A 14,292-nucleotide genomic window follows, 5' to 3' on the forward strand; every position below is an offset into this window, starting at 1 on the left:
GAAACAAACAGAAAAAGAAAAAAGTAAAAAATAAATAATAAAAAATAAAGTAAATCCAAAAAACCAAGAGCAAATTAAAATTATACGTTAAAAGCTATAGTAAAAGGACTGGTCTAAGAAAGATCTATAACCTATTATTTGGAACCTGGTGTATGGTAGAATAAGAAGGCATGAATCAACAGATCTTAGATTAAATGTTAAATTATAATGATGCAATAAGCTTTTAAGATAGCCACATAGCTATACAGGACAGGAGTTACTGCACATAGCGATGCATGGAATGCAGAGCTAGCACACAAGCCACAAAATTTGGAGGTAAAGCCTATTGTCATCAGATAGAACAAAGGACATATGGTAGCTGAGTACTATTATGTAAATGGAAAAAAAGACACCCTTGTAAACAAACGATCAATAGTAACAACATCTTCAACCATAACACCAGCATCTTCAATAATAACAAAATCACCAGCTGCAAAACTGATGTAAGGAGCCTATAAACACAGCCTCAGTCTACTCACACTAGAGCTTATGAATGTTCTGCAGCATCCTTACAATGCCTTGCAAACATATACAGTCATTTCCGTATGCCGTCCTAAGTCTTTCCACTGATTCTCAATACAACTGGACATTCAAGGACATGAATTTTCTTATTTGTAAGCTACTACGGTGAAGCTTGTTCTTCTGGAAGGTGACATTTTGCCTCAGTTTTAAATCTGAAACTGTTTTTCCTGGCAACGTACTGCCAGATTTATAGTACTTTGCTCCATGTTAAACAAGCTTCCCACTACCTGATAATGAGAAGCAGAATTTTACCATAATGCTGTCATCAGCACGCTTCACAGAAGGAATCGTATTGGCTGAGTGATACACTATGCTGGGACTGTAGCATTTTGTAACATTTTGCATTTAGACCAAAAGTTTCATGTTTTGTCTTGTTGGACCACAAAACCTTTTGCCACATGTTTGTGGTAAAACTTTGGTTTAACTGAGATGATCACTTAGGCTTTGTTTAAGATGTTGTTTTGAGCTCCATATAAGCCCCATTTTTGGATTGTATATCAGAATATTGTTGAACAATGTTGACATTTTCTCCCGTCCCAGCCATGCAGCTCTGTATCTCGTTCAAAGTCACCTTTGGCCTCGTGCTGTCCCTCATCATTTTTTTACTTGCCTGCTCATTTTGGAGTGAAAGTCATATCTAGTGTCTGGGTGGCTTCAACTACTTAATGATCAACCTCACCATATTCAAAGAGATATTACTAAGGGTCTTTGAAATACTTTTATTCTATTCCTGATCTGTGCCTTTTATACAGCCTTGTCCCTGAGTTATTGTGAAAGCTCCTTGTTCTTCCTAGATAAGTCTTTCCTTTAAATTCACTAAACTGACTGAGGGACCTTACAGAATGTAGCAGGGTAATAATGATGGCGAGGAAATAAAACAGTAAGAGGTTTGAGAAATGTATGTGAGTAATAAAGAACACAGATTTTTCAAGTGGAAAACTGAACATCACAGCAACATAGAAGTAAAGAATATCATAGAGAAAGTAATGAATCATTAAGATTATTAGTAAGAGAGAGAGAATCTGTTTGAGAGTTCCGAACATACATTTTTATGTGAAAAGAAAATTGAACAATTCATATGTGCATTTGCAGTCTGCAAATGCAGTATATAATCATAAATATAATAAGAGCATGGAAACAGTGAGAGAGAGAAAGAAGATCAGAGAAGAGAACCTGAGAGGGGGAGAAGAAAAGCTAGTAGCTAGCTATCTGGATAGTCGGCAGGGAAATCTACTTGTATTTCACCCACAAGAACATACTGGGTTAAAGACAGGTGATTCAATGAGTTGTCTATTTGAAGTGGACTGACTCTGAGTAGAGGGGTGGTCAAATGTGGGAGGAGTCAGAATTCTGCTGTGTGATGGAGGTGACTGTCAGCATACACTCCAAGTCTGCAAGCAAAAGGTTTGGGTGCTGCAGCGTGCAAGTCCTTCAATAGCAAGAGGCTGCTACTCTGCTACTAACTACTCTCAGAATAGAGTACGTCCAGTAACATATGACTGGTTATGCCCTAAGGTTAAAGTGAAGCTGGGTATTTGATTCTGGAGTGCTCATGCTCTGGAAAAGTGTTATAGACTTTAAAATATAATCTCACCAGAGCTGTGTAGTGACAGAACCACTGAAACAATACCTAGTCACAGGCCACAGAAATGCCACAGTCCAATGACTTTGTATCAGGGGGGCTGCAAATTTCTGGTCAGACTGAGAAAAAATTGTATTTGGCTTAGAGGCAAGCAGTGGCTCTGTTGTAAGAGATAGTTGCATTTGTTCTGTAATCTTGTCACCCACTAATGCTGCACACAGAGACAGACTACTCATATAATTGTGCTGCTCTTTAAGGTAATTTTAGATAAATTAATTTAGGTCTGCCGTAGCAAAGGGTTTGAATACTTATGCAATCATGAATTTTCAATTTTTCTTTTACATGAATTACCTATTTACTACAGTATGTTTTTATGACTGGAGTAGTTTATATACAAATATCAATTGTTACATCAAAGTATAATGACAGCAGTCATCAGAGCAAAGCAAAGTGAAAACTGTGTAAGGGTCTGAATGTTTCCAAGGTAATGTACTGTATATACAGTACATCAAGAAAGAAAGATGCATACTCATAGACTGAAAATTACTCTTTTATATTTACTATTTGCATCTGTAAGTAGGTACCAAGCTGATTTTTATTAATTTATTATGGCTATTATCTCATAACAAAATTATGTTAAAGTTTTAAATTCTAGCCATAAACCCATTATTAAGTTAGAAGTTTAATCATGAGGGATATAACTCTTATCATCAAGGACTTTGAAAAAATTATGTATTTTCTATTATTAAAATTAATATGGAGTATGATATCACAACAAATAACTCCATATGTCAGCTAAGAAAATACATTCCATTGTATGTTTTAGGCAGAACTTCTTGTTGGAACTGGCTGTATGATAACTGATGATCTAATATGGTGATTTCATTGTTCAAAGCAGAAATCTTTAAACTTTTAAGCATGTAAAGTGAAGAAACTGAGTTCTTAGTGAGAATGAAAAAAATAACTTATTTTTTTTTATTTTACAAATAAAATATCTTATTTGTCTTTTAAATGGACTGGAATCTATAAGAATTTAAGCCGCTGTATCTTTGTTAGTATTGAGCTACATTCTAAGTTAAATTAAACAGAAATTTAAAGGTAGTTTGTAAATGATAATGTAGGCCTTAGCAAATTATCCTGGTCCCAACTCCACTTTAAATTAAACACGGCTCTTCTTGGGAAAAATCAAATGTTTAATTTCCTTCACCTTTAAGTTATAACCCACACTGCCCCCCAGGGAACATGGAAGATGTCGAGGTGTTAGGGACCAAGAACTAGGGTATCAAAGTCCAGGGGAAGTTGCCAGTTCACTGCATCTTGAGCGGTAGACAGGCTGGTACAGATACAGGGCCAGTCTGAGGGGGATGTGTCCGGAGCACTAGCGGACAGGCTTCAGGAGCAGGGGCAGCCCAAGGTGTCAGACTCTCCATGCTGTCCAAATTCCATCAGGGTGGACTAGAGAGATGCACCAGAGATGAGCCAAGGGAATCATCTGCTGAGGTCTGATCAGTCTTCCACACTCAGGAGCGTAAAGGAGCCCTGGTCAGCACAGCCTGAAGGTAGATGGGGGAGGGCAACACCTCTGCAGGAGACCTGAAAAAAGGTCAGGCCTTTATTTCAGCTGTAGTTAAGGCACCGCACAGCGGCATGAGAGGAAGAAAAAGTTTTCTCTCCTTTTACTTTCTCTTGCCCATTCCCCTGGGAGAGCTCTCTCTTTATAGCCAGATAACAGAAGTTACAATTCTCATTCCCACACAGCCCCCTCCTCCAGCTGCAGGATGACTTTCCTTTCTTGCCTTTCTGTTATTAAAAAATGTAATTTGTAGCTACCAGCAGTCTATGCAATTTGTCAGATTCTCAAGGAGATATTTTTTTTTAAAGAAACATTTTAAACATGAGCAATCTTTTTTACAGATGTGAGGTCATCGGTGCTTTGAGTGCAGGCATAAGGCTACGAGTGTTATAATTGCATTATTTTGAGATTACCATGGTGTTATATAAAAGATATATTTGAAAAAAAAATCCTTCAAACCCAAGAACTGTAAACCAGGAACAGAAAGAGCTCCACTGGGAAGAAAGGGGCACAGGAGATGATTTGATGTTCATGTCAATGGCAGGATGCCGAAGAGAAACTGAACAGGGTTTACATACTCCAGAGCACCCGCTGCCATGTGACCTCTCACTACAGCCAGGAGCTCGGCATATCCTGTCTCTTTGGCGATCCGGGCAGAGAGAAAGTGTGGCCGCTGGCCCTTGTGTCTGTGACACACCCCGCTGTGGTGCTGCAGTAAAGATGTAACAATGTCCCTCTGTGATGAACTATAACACTTTTCATTATATCTGCAGTCAACCTGGAATTGGCTGCTGGACATCATTTACATTCTAAAATGTTCCCTCCTTTTCTCTATTTCTGAATTGGCTTACTTGACACATGGAAGTGGATTTATACGATTGTGAACAAGTGCAGATAATTATGGTTAAGTTACAAGATGGACTGAGATTGTATTTGGGATGAAAATGCTGACAGCTTTCCTCATGTTTTTTTTTTCTGGTTCTGGTTTCTGGTTTCTGGAGTTTTAAGAACTGGATATGTGTAACATTTTAAGTGAAAGCTGTAAAATAAAAAAAGAATACCTATCTTGACAGATATTGTGTATGCTCTCATGCCAAAAACAATGTATTGGATTGCATATTTTGTGAGACTGTTAAAAAATAAAAATCGCACAAGGAGATTGTTATACAAGTACAATCCTCTGTTTAAATAAGTAATTATGAAAAATTTTAAGAATCTACCATCTGCTTTCCCCCATACAGTTTGCTCTTCATTATCATATGGTTATGGCTTGATTGTTTTCATGTTGCTGTGAACAACAAAATACAGCATTATTTCAATTAGAGTTTCAATATACTGAGATTTAAGATGCACAAGAAAACATCTAAATCAATGATGGATGATGTATTCCTGAAATTTATACGAGTTTATCTTACTCCCCATAACATCATACCGGTGCTGTACTGTACATTAGCCAGTATGGCCTGTTGACTGCAAGGCATCTGCATCTCATGGACAATATTACATTGGTGTGTTCAGGTTGTTGCACCTCTTATCTGAAGATAATTGTAGCAATGCATGTTGTAAATATCCTGACAATGTTCTGTCATTGTAAAGGAAATTAGTTGCTCCTCAAGGCTTCTTTTTAAATACTACACAGCTATTACACATATGTAATGAATAAATCAAGGACCATGCTTTGTACATGCAATTCAAGGACAGTACCATGCTTGAAACCTTGCCTTTGTCACCATGTTTTATATGAAAAATGTGCGGGGTTGAAAAACATACAGTGTAAATGTAACAAATAAATCTGAATGATGCACTTGATTCCTTTTGGGGCATAAACTGAGCTGAGGGTGCATGACTCCCAACTCTATTATTCCCAGCAATTTCTGGCACCCATTTTTACTGTGGACTGTATTAAGTGGGAAAAGTACCTTGCCTAGTCATACAGCAGCAATGGCCATAGCAGGGGCTTAAATAAACTACCTCACAGTTACAAGCCCATAGTCCTCAGTACTTAACCAGACCATCCCACACCTACAATGTAAGTGTATACAGTATACTTTATATATAATATTCATATACATTAATTTTTATATTTAACTCTACCTATCAATGTCCATTCCAGGGAGTAGCCTGTCTTGCACCTGCTGTTTGTTGGAATAGGATCTTGTTCCCTTATCACCCTAAATTGGGTAAAGTGGTAAGAAAATGGATGGATGTACATACTGATGGTCTTCATAATTCTTGCAGCAAACTCATTAAAGAACAAGATCATTATTTCCCATGAAAGTTCTTATGACGTCGTATTCAGTTATGGGCAAATGGTTACTCAATCAATAAGCACAGTTTACAGTACTGGAAAGACATTTCATTTGCCATGAAAGGTACTGTACTTCTACAAAACTCCACAACAACAAGACAAATTCCTCTGTTTCATACTCCCAGAAGTAATTCAGGTTTGACTAGAAAATAAAATTATTTTAGACTTTCATGTTTTCTTTTATTTGTGTTTTTGCCTTGTACAGTACCCTTTGATTTGATTATGAAATACACTTGGTTTTACTGTATCTCTAAGGCAAATCAGTGCTGAAGATATATTGGACTTTGACACAGATTGCATGTCAAAATATCAATAATTTCAATTTTCATGTGTTGTGCTTTAAAGTGTGTAGTGAGTCCAGAAGTAAAGGCAATGATGCTGGTCTGGGATTAATATTTTAAGTATTGGTTTAGAGCACAACTTTCCCAAAGAGCATTAACAACTTATACTAAGTACAGCATTTTTATTTTTACATAAATCACAGGTTAAGACCAATAACTAGTATACTGTAAATGATGCAGTTATGTGCTGTTAAATACTGTCTTTATGTGGTGCATCTCCTTTCTAAATATTATTGAATATGAAATGACAGTCACTTTGACCTTAAACCAAGAGAATTTGTTTTAAATCACAATGGAGATCAAACAAATCCTTTTTTCGGCTTTTGGCATTTCTGCTGTAGAAGCACGGCACATTTCTGGGAGAAGGAACTAATTCTATTTTTATTGGTTAATTTCCAAATTAGCCTGAGAGTTTTATGAATTAAGCCTCTAGCTCAGACCTAAAGCAAGGTTCTGAACATTTGAAAACCACCATGCAGCTCAATCCTGTCAATGATTGATTGGTACTGTAGGTATGTATGGTGTTGCTTGGAGATGTTACTTGGCTCAACTCTGCTTGCTTAAGGGATGATTTTCTGGCTGTGGATTAGACAGGGTTGTTAGAAATAACCAAAAGAGTCAAAAGCCAAAGGGCTGCTGGAATAGGGAGTGAGTAAACTTGTAAGTACTAAAGAAGGAAGAGCTTTGTCTTTTAATAATCCCCAAACAAAACTGAAAAATGACTTACCCATTCTTCCAAATTTCAGTTGAACATACAGTACATTCAAGACAGGGTTATTGTCTTCTTGCAAGATCCACTTATGGTTCAGCTTCAGCTTTTTGACAGATGGCCTCACATTCTCCTCAAGTACTCTTTGGTACAATATGGAGTTAATGGTTGACTCTATGATGGCAAGCTGGCCAGGCCCTGAGGCAGAAAAGCAGCCCCAAACCATAATGCTTCCATCACCATGCTTTACAGTTGGTAAACTACAAATTGCTTAGAAATGGCTTTAAAACCCTTCCCAGATTCATAGGCATCAACAATCTTTCTTCTGAGGGCCTCAAAGAGCTCTTTTGATCTTGGCATGATGTAGCCACAATTGCTAAGACCAAACCAGACCACAGGTTTCTGATGTTTATATAAGGCAGTGCCCTCCAAGTTACTCTCTAATGATGTTCTAATCATTTGCTCCTGTTTTGGTGCACCCGATTCTAATTTAGGCATTTGATTCAATGATAAAGGTAGGAGTGTACCTAGTGTAATTAGATCACCTTTATTTATCAGTATTGTTGAAATGATGATCAAATATCCTTTTGTCCAAATATGTAAATAAAGACAAACCTTTTCATGGGGTGTACTTACTTTTTCACACCAATGTAAATATGTTACACATATGTTATTTCTTCTTAAGTCATACAGTTTTAATGATATATTTACTCGGCATAAAATATGTTCTTTGAAATCCTTTGAATTTGCCTTTCATTGAATTTAATGTGCTGGCTATAAACAGAAATGTATCCATTGGTAAAATAATTTGTGTTGCTGTTTGATCAAAGCAGCTGTAATTGTAAGATCAGTAATGAAACTGATTTTGGTTTTTACAGATTATAACAATCAGCAGTAATCAGAGCCACAAAGTATCTATCTGCTATTTGCATGTTAAGAAAATGTTCAGAAATATTTGGATTTTGCTTGATTTTTAATTTAGGATTACTTTTTTCCATCCTGCATGTGGCATTTTCTTTTCTAAAGAGAAATTATTTTCCTGAAGTGTTCAGGCAAGATGATCAAAGGTCCCATTCCAGTTCACCAGATGGCATATTATTAACTTAGGTCTTTTAGCATTAAATCATTTCTGCAATAATGCCATACATTATAATAGACTCGTAGACAAAAACACTGATATGCTTGTTAAACCCAGTTAATAAGAGTTTTTTCTAGAAAAATAATATTACTATATAATGTACTTAATCTAACGGGATTCTCAGCATTTACAGAGCACCATCTGCATGTTGACCATACAAAAACAAAAATAATTAATGAAATCATTAATGAAAACAGAAGATATTTTCCTCAAGTTAAAATTAATTACACAAATCTGAAATGGATCTAATTTCTGTTAACATGTGGGTGTACTGTACATCCATCTGTGTTGAGTGTATAAGAATGGATGTGTTTATGCACACACATTTGAGCATATTCCTATTTCTTTATGTATCAGGTGTATACACAATGTCTTGCTAGGACATTTTCACTGTTTCAGAGTTTTTGTTTTGTTAAGCAATGGCCTTTACAGGACAGTTTGGACAATCCTTTATTTTCTTATTCTGTTTTAATATTTGGAACTCTCTACCATATACTGTACATTATGTATGTTAAAATGAACACCATAAACCTAAGATAAAAAAATGAAATCTATTTTTCTACTAGAAGGCAAAAGAAATGAGCTTTGGTTGAGGTAATTAAATTGGTCAGGAGGAAAAGCTCAGTGACCTTTCATCTGATACTGAAACTGTATGAGCTATGAAACATTATACTGTAGCTGGATAATAAGACTGGGCAAGAAATATATTGTAGTTCCATTAATGGCAGGGATATCTGAATAATACATTGATTAAAATTTTATTTTACATTAGTAGATACAACATCTACAGTATATAGATACTATAGCTACAGTATCTACTAATTTATCAGTATTTAATAATTTAATTAGTATCTACTAAAATTTTAGTTGCACTTTATCATTTCAAAATGTTTGTGTGATAAGTGGTTTTTACATTTGGTTTTCCAGTCAGTCCTGCTTTTTAGCTTATGATATGCAACTGAAATGAGTGATTAAAATCTAGCAGGGGAAACTACTCTTAGTCAGAATATTAAATGCATACAGTATGTGATTCCAAATCTAAATGCAATTCTAACACAAATATAACATTTTTGCAATATTACAGTACCACAAAAATGCCTGAAGTCCTGTCATGTAAAAATTGCATGATTTAGTTGACATGAGGGGGTCTCCATAATAGGTCCAGGTAACTACAGTGCCAAAGGTAACATAATGAAGTTTAAAATTAGTTTAAATGTCTGTTGGCATTACCATAGTGGACTCACTTTTCATTATTAATATAAAATTGATTCCTTGGTAGACATTGGGAGTTTATATAAAATTCACATTTATACTTTGCCAATGGTAGTATAACAAATATATTATTTTGACAAGGCCCAGGGAGTCTTACGTTTTCTACTTGTTTTCTTTGTGAATTGTCTGCTTGATGTAGACAATGTCTTCTTGGTTTTACTATCAACAACATAGGAAAGAGATGCTCCACTAGTGCAAAATGAATCATATTAACCATTTAAAGATAAGTCCATGCATCTCTTGGGTTTCACTTGCAAAGGTTCTTTAATTGGTCAAGCAATTTGCCCTGTTAGTGTATTCAATTACAGTTTAATTTGGGGGCACAATTGTGTTATTATCTCATAAGTAAATGAAACAAAAACTAATTGCATCACTTGCTTTTCATTTCAAGTAAAAGCTGTTTTTCTTTTGTTTATGTGAATATATAACTTGTTTAGTGTATAAGTTTAAGAATTTAATATCCTCCTTAGTTTTCTTTGTTCTCATCCTCAGGGAACAATTACATAAAATTAAGTAATTGCTGAAATATGAAATAAAAATGATACTCATGTTTTAAACTATTGTAATGAACCAAGACTGATATTTACTCTCCTCAAGACTATGGGTTAGAATGAATTAACTTAAAATAGGCCTGCTTGTATTTGCCAAACATTTAGAGACTATGCATGCATCAGATGGAATGCAATTCACTTTAGCCAAGTGCTTACAGAGGACATCATCAAATTTAACCAACATTTCCAGATATCCAAAAAGCACTTTAATTAACATATGTAATTGACCAAAGTAGAATGAATAGGTGAAGCAGATACTTTAGGATATGTATCATATCATATATCATATTAATACAATTAGGTAACAATTTTTGAAATTGAAAAACAAATACATGGTCTGGCTCAATTACCACCACCCATTAATTTCTTCTGTTTATAGTGTATTACGAATAGTGTGATTAGGATGGGCCTATGTGACAAAAGAAATTAAATTATATTGTTCAAGTTAGAATTGTTATAATCCTGAAATAAAAAGAAAGCAAAAGTAACATTTAGCCTAATTTACTTTATAAAACTTTGTATTTATTTTTATATATTTGCCCTCATTTTTCATATAATCAATGTTATAATTGGGTACAATGCTCATCTACAGTATTTTTGTCCTCACAAAAGCAAAAGTGCATTAGTACCCACCTTTCCTAATTATTCTATTAGATATGTTCATGATGTCACACAATCAAGGAATTTCAATAATGCTAGTAGCAAGTGCTGCAATAACGATGTTTAGTCAATTCCAAATATAAGGTTTTCCCCCAAAACAAAACACATTATGTTTGGCTGTAAACTAGAGACATGAATGAAATGGTTGCTTTATATTATTTGATATGATTGTATTTGTTTGGTTTTGTCCTAGCTAAGCCTCATATAGTTACCTGATACACTACTTGAACCTAACAGCGAGATTTGCATATTGCGATTTATTTCTCTTCAGTTATGTATCAGACAGTCCTGTGGTTACTGAGGGTTGCACTTATCCCATTACACTTATTTAGTTTCTTCCAAGTCAGGACTCTATGAAAATAATACTCCCAGCTGATTGTCAAGAGAAACAGCAGCTCTCAAAGCTTCAAGTGTACTCAATTGCGATTTATGCAGTGTTCTAAAGTTCTCAGATTTATATCCACTTAGAAAGGTATTTCTCTACCTCCTAGGGGATATCCTGACACAATCAGTTTTCGTCTGGAAAACGAATAGCAGATCTACACCATCCTATACCTACAAAAAATATTGTTTTTTTTTTTACTTAACAGAATTGCAGAATAATTGCTATTACTGTAGTAGTCTTAGTACCAGTGTTATTATTATTAAGGAAAATCTACAAAATAAAGCTATGCTATGTTGGGTGGTATGGTGGCACAGTGGTTAGCATTGCTGCCTCACAGTGCTTGAACCCTGGGATCAGTTTGGGTCCTGGGTGCTCTCTTTGTGGGGTTTGTGTGTTCGCCCCATTGTCACCAGGTGCTCTGGTTTCCTCCCACAGTCCAAAGACATACTGTACTGTTAGGTTAACTGGCTTTTGGGAAAACTGTCTCTGTTGTCAGTGTGTACCCTGTGTGTATCTTTCCCAGTCCATTGCTGGCTGGGATAGGCTTTGGCTCCCCTGTGATCCTGAATTGGTTAGAAAATGGATGGACTGATACATGTGTTTTTTATCAGGAATTTTGAGGTGGGTGATGGGTAAAACAACCAGAAGAGGAGCCTGGAGATTTAAGTTTAGTGTCCCATTCTCTGTGACTAGAAGGATTAGTGGAGACTGGCCACAATGAGGTGCGCAAACAGTGAACAATTACAATGCAAGTTATAACACGTGGAATAGGCAGGTTACAGGGAACTATGAATATTACTATTTTGGCCAGCAGTTTGTGATTTTTTTTCAAAACTGACAAATGTTAACATTTTAAAAGATGTTCTTTATTCCATATTATTTGGAAAAATCTGAGAAGAATAATGTATTAAAATGTAGGAAATAAACACTTATTAGACGAAAACTATTATTTAGTTCAACCATGAGCACACTTTTGAAAATCATTTTAATGGTGATAGATTGACAGCCTTTACCAGGGTCAGAAATAAAGAGACAATTAATACCTCAGAGTTATGATGGAAAAAAAAACTGACGCAGACTGCTGGAATAAGAAAATGGAAAGTGATACGTACTGGGAAATCCTTAATCTCATCATTAGTTTAATGCCTTGTCAGTTCTTACTTTAAACATTTGAAGGGGAGGTCAAATGAGTCTCAGAGGAACTGAAAGTATATACATTCAATGATAGTTATTTTCTATACATAATCATGTTCATAAACATATATGCAATATATAAAAGATATATATTGTGTATATACAGTACATGTAATACATATACATTATTAGAAGTATACCTCATATATATCGAAGTACAGAAAATTATGTCTAAGTACTGTATATGGACATAAAGGGAAAGAAATCTGTATATAACAGAAGTAGATAGACTTACAGCTTTTTTGTGATAAAAATAAAATGTTACCTAGTATTGTTTCATATTGACTTTCTTTAATGCCATTTGTTATTAAGCAAACCATCAGAAAAAGCTATGCTGCCTGAAGGCCAGTGTATGGGCAATAAAGCCATATTAGAGTTTTAAATATCTAGTGAACAGTACAACTCCTTGGAAGGAAGTCAACCAAATTATATAAATATATATATATAAAATATATATATATAGCAAATGAAAGCTACTCCTGTCAGCAGATTGTAGACTAATCAGCACTTGCTGACATTGTATAGAATATAAATTAATAGAAATGTTAGGTAAAGCAGGATGAGATGTAAACCTTTCTTTTCAAAATGTGTAAGCGTTTGAATTTCTTCAATTTCCTTAGCAATGGCAAATTCTCAACTGTATGATTATAAGATTTTACATGACCTAAGATAAAATTAGGTAAATTATACACGGATGGATGGATGGGGAGTGCTGTCACATCGGGGTTGACTCATGTCGACCCTATGGATAGTTCCCCTGTCACTATCCATAGAGTTTTCATGGCAAGATATGGAAGTAGATTGCCAGGCCATTCGTCAGCGCAGATAGTGCTAGTGTTGTTGCCGTTGTCACGGAGACGTGATCCCTCGCCGCCAACACCGCCCCATACTGCTGCTGCCCAGTATGGGTTATTAGAGAACCTTGCGCCCGGCATGGGACACGAACCCACTACCCTGAGATTATTAGTCTCATGCTCTACCAACTAGTTGGGGCCATAAATTAGACATATCTACTATATATTTCCCATATATACAGATGCAGCCATCTAGAATATGTGTTAGAACTCATGTCATCGGAAAGCACACAGTCTTTACACTCTGAAGCTTGCTACGAAGCTCTACATCTATGTTTATTTTCTTTATAATGACCATTTGAGGTGCAATGGAAAATTAAACTTAATGTGAATAAAATGGCTGCCAAGCTAGCTAAAGATAAACAAAATTGAAAGCAATTTTCAAACACTGGATTTTTTTCCTGGGTTACTGTCTGGGTGGAGTTTATACAGTATGTTCCATCTGTTCTCCCTTCTACTTTCTGGCTCCTGGGTATAAACTTGTGTGTGCTGACCAGCCTGACCCCAAATCAGGATATTCTTCAGGCTTTTTTAATCCAGTTCATTCCAAACAATTTTCATTAAAATATACTGTATGTTACTCTCAGTGTATTATCTGTCTCCAATACAAAAGATGACGCACAATAGTGTGAAATGCTTCTGTAAGCTGGGCAGTCGCTATTCGATTGCACTACATCTTGTTGGGATTTTAATAACAGCTAGTGAAAAGGACATTTGTTTCCTGAATTTGAGCAATTATTGTGTTGTGTTTCACAAAGATGTGCTAATCTGCCCTTCAATCATGCTACTGTATCCTTCAGGTTCAGCCCAGGCCTTATTATATATTTTGACTACTAGCTGACATGAGGGGACAAAGCCAAAAGATAAATATTTATAATACTTTTGGACTTTGTGAGTGGCATTTGTCATTTTTTACATTTTAAACAAAAGTTAGTTTATTTTTTATTTTTAAATTATCTATTTAAAGTGGAATAGGAAGTGTCCCTCACCCAGAACAGCATTTAGTTTTTAATTTGGCACATGAGCTGAATACATGGATCAAAAAACATTATTTCAGGCAACTAGCAGTGCACAACAAAGTAATTCAGATTGCTACTCATAATTTTTATGTTAATCAGCCTCTTTTTGTTTTTTATGTGTTTTTCAGCTTTTAAATACAATAAG

This window comes from Atractosteus spatula, chromosome 8 (assembly GCF_055471065.1).
Source record: "Atractosteus spatula isolate fAtrSpa1 chromosome 8, fAtrSpa1.hap1, whole genome shotgun sequence".
Classification (NCBI taxonomy): Eukaryota; Metazoa; Chordata; class Actinopteri; order Semionotiformes; family Lepisosteidae; genus Atractosteus; species Atractosteus spatula.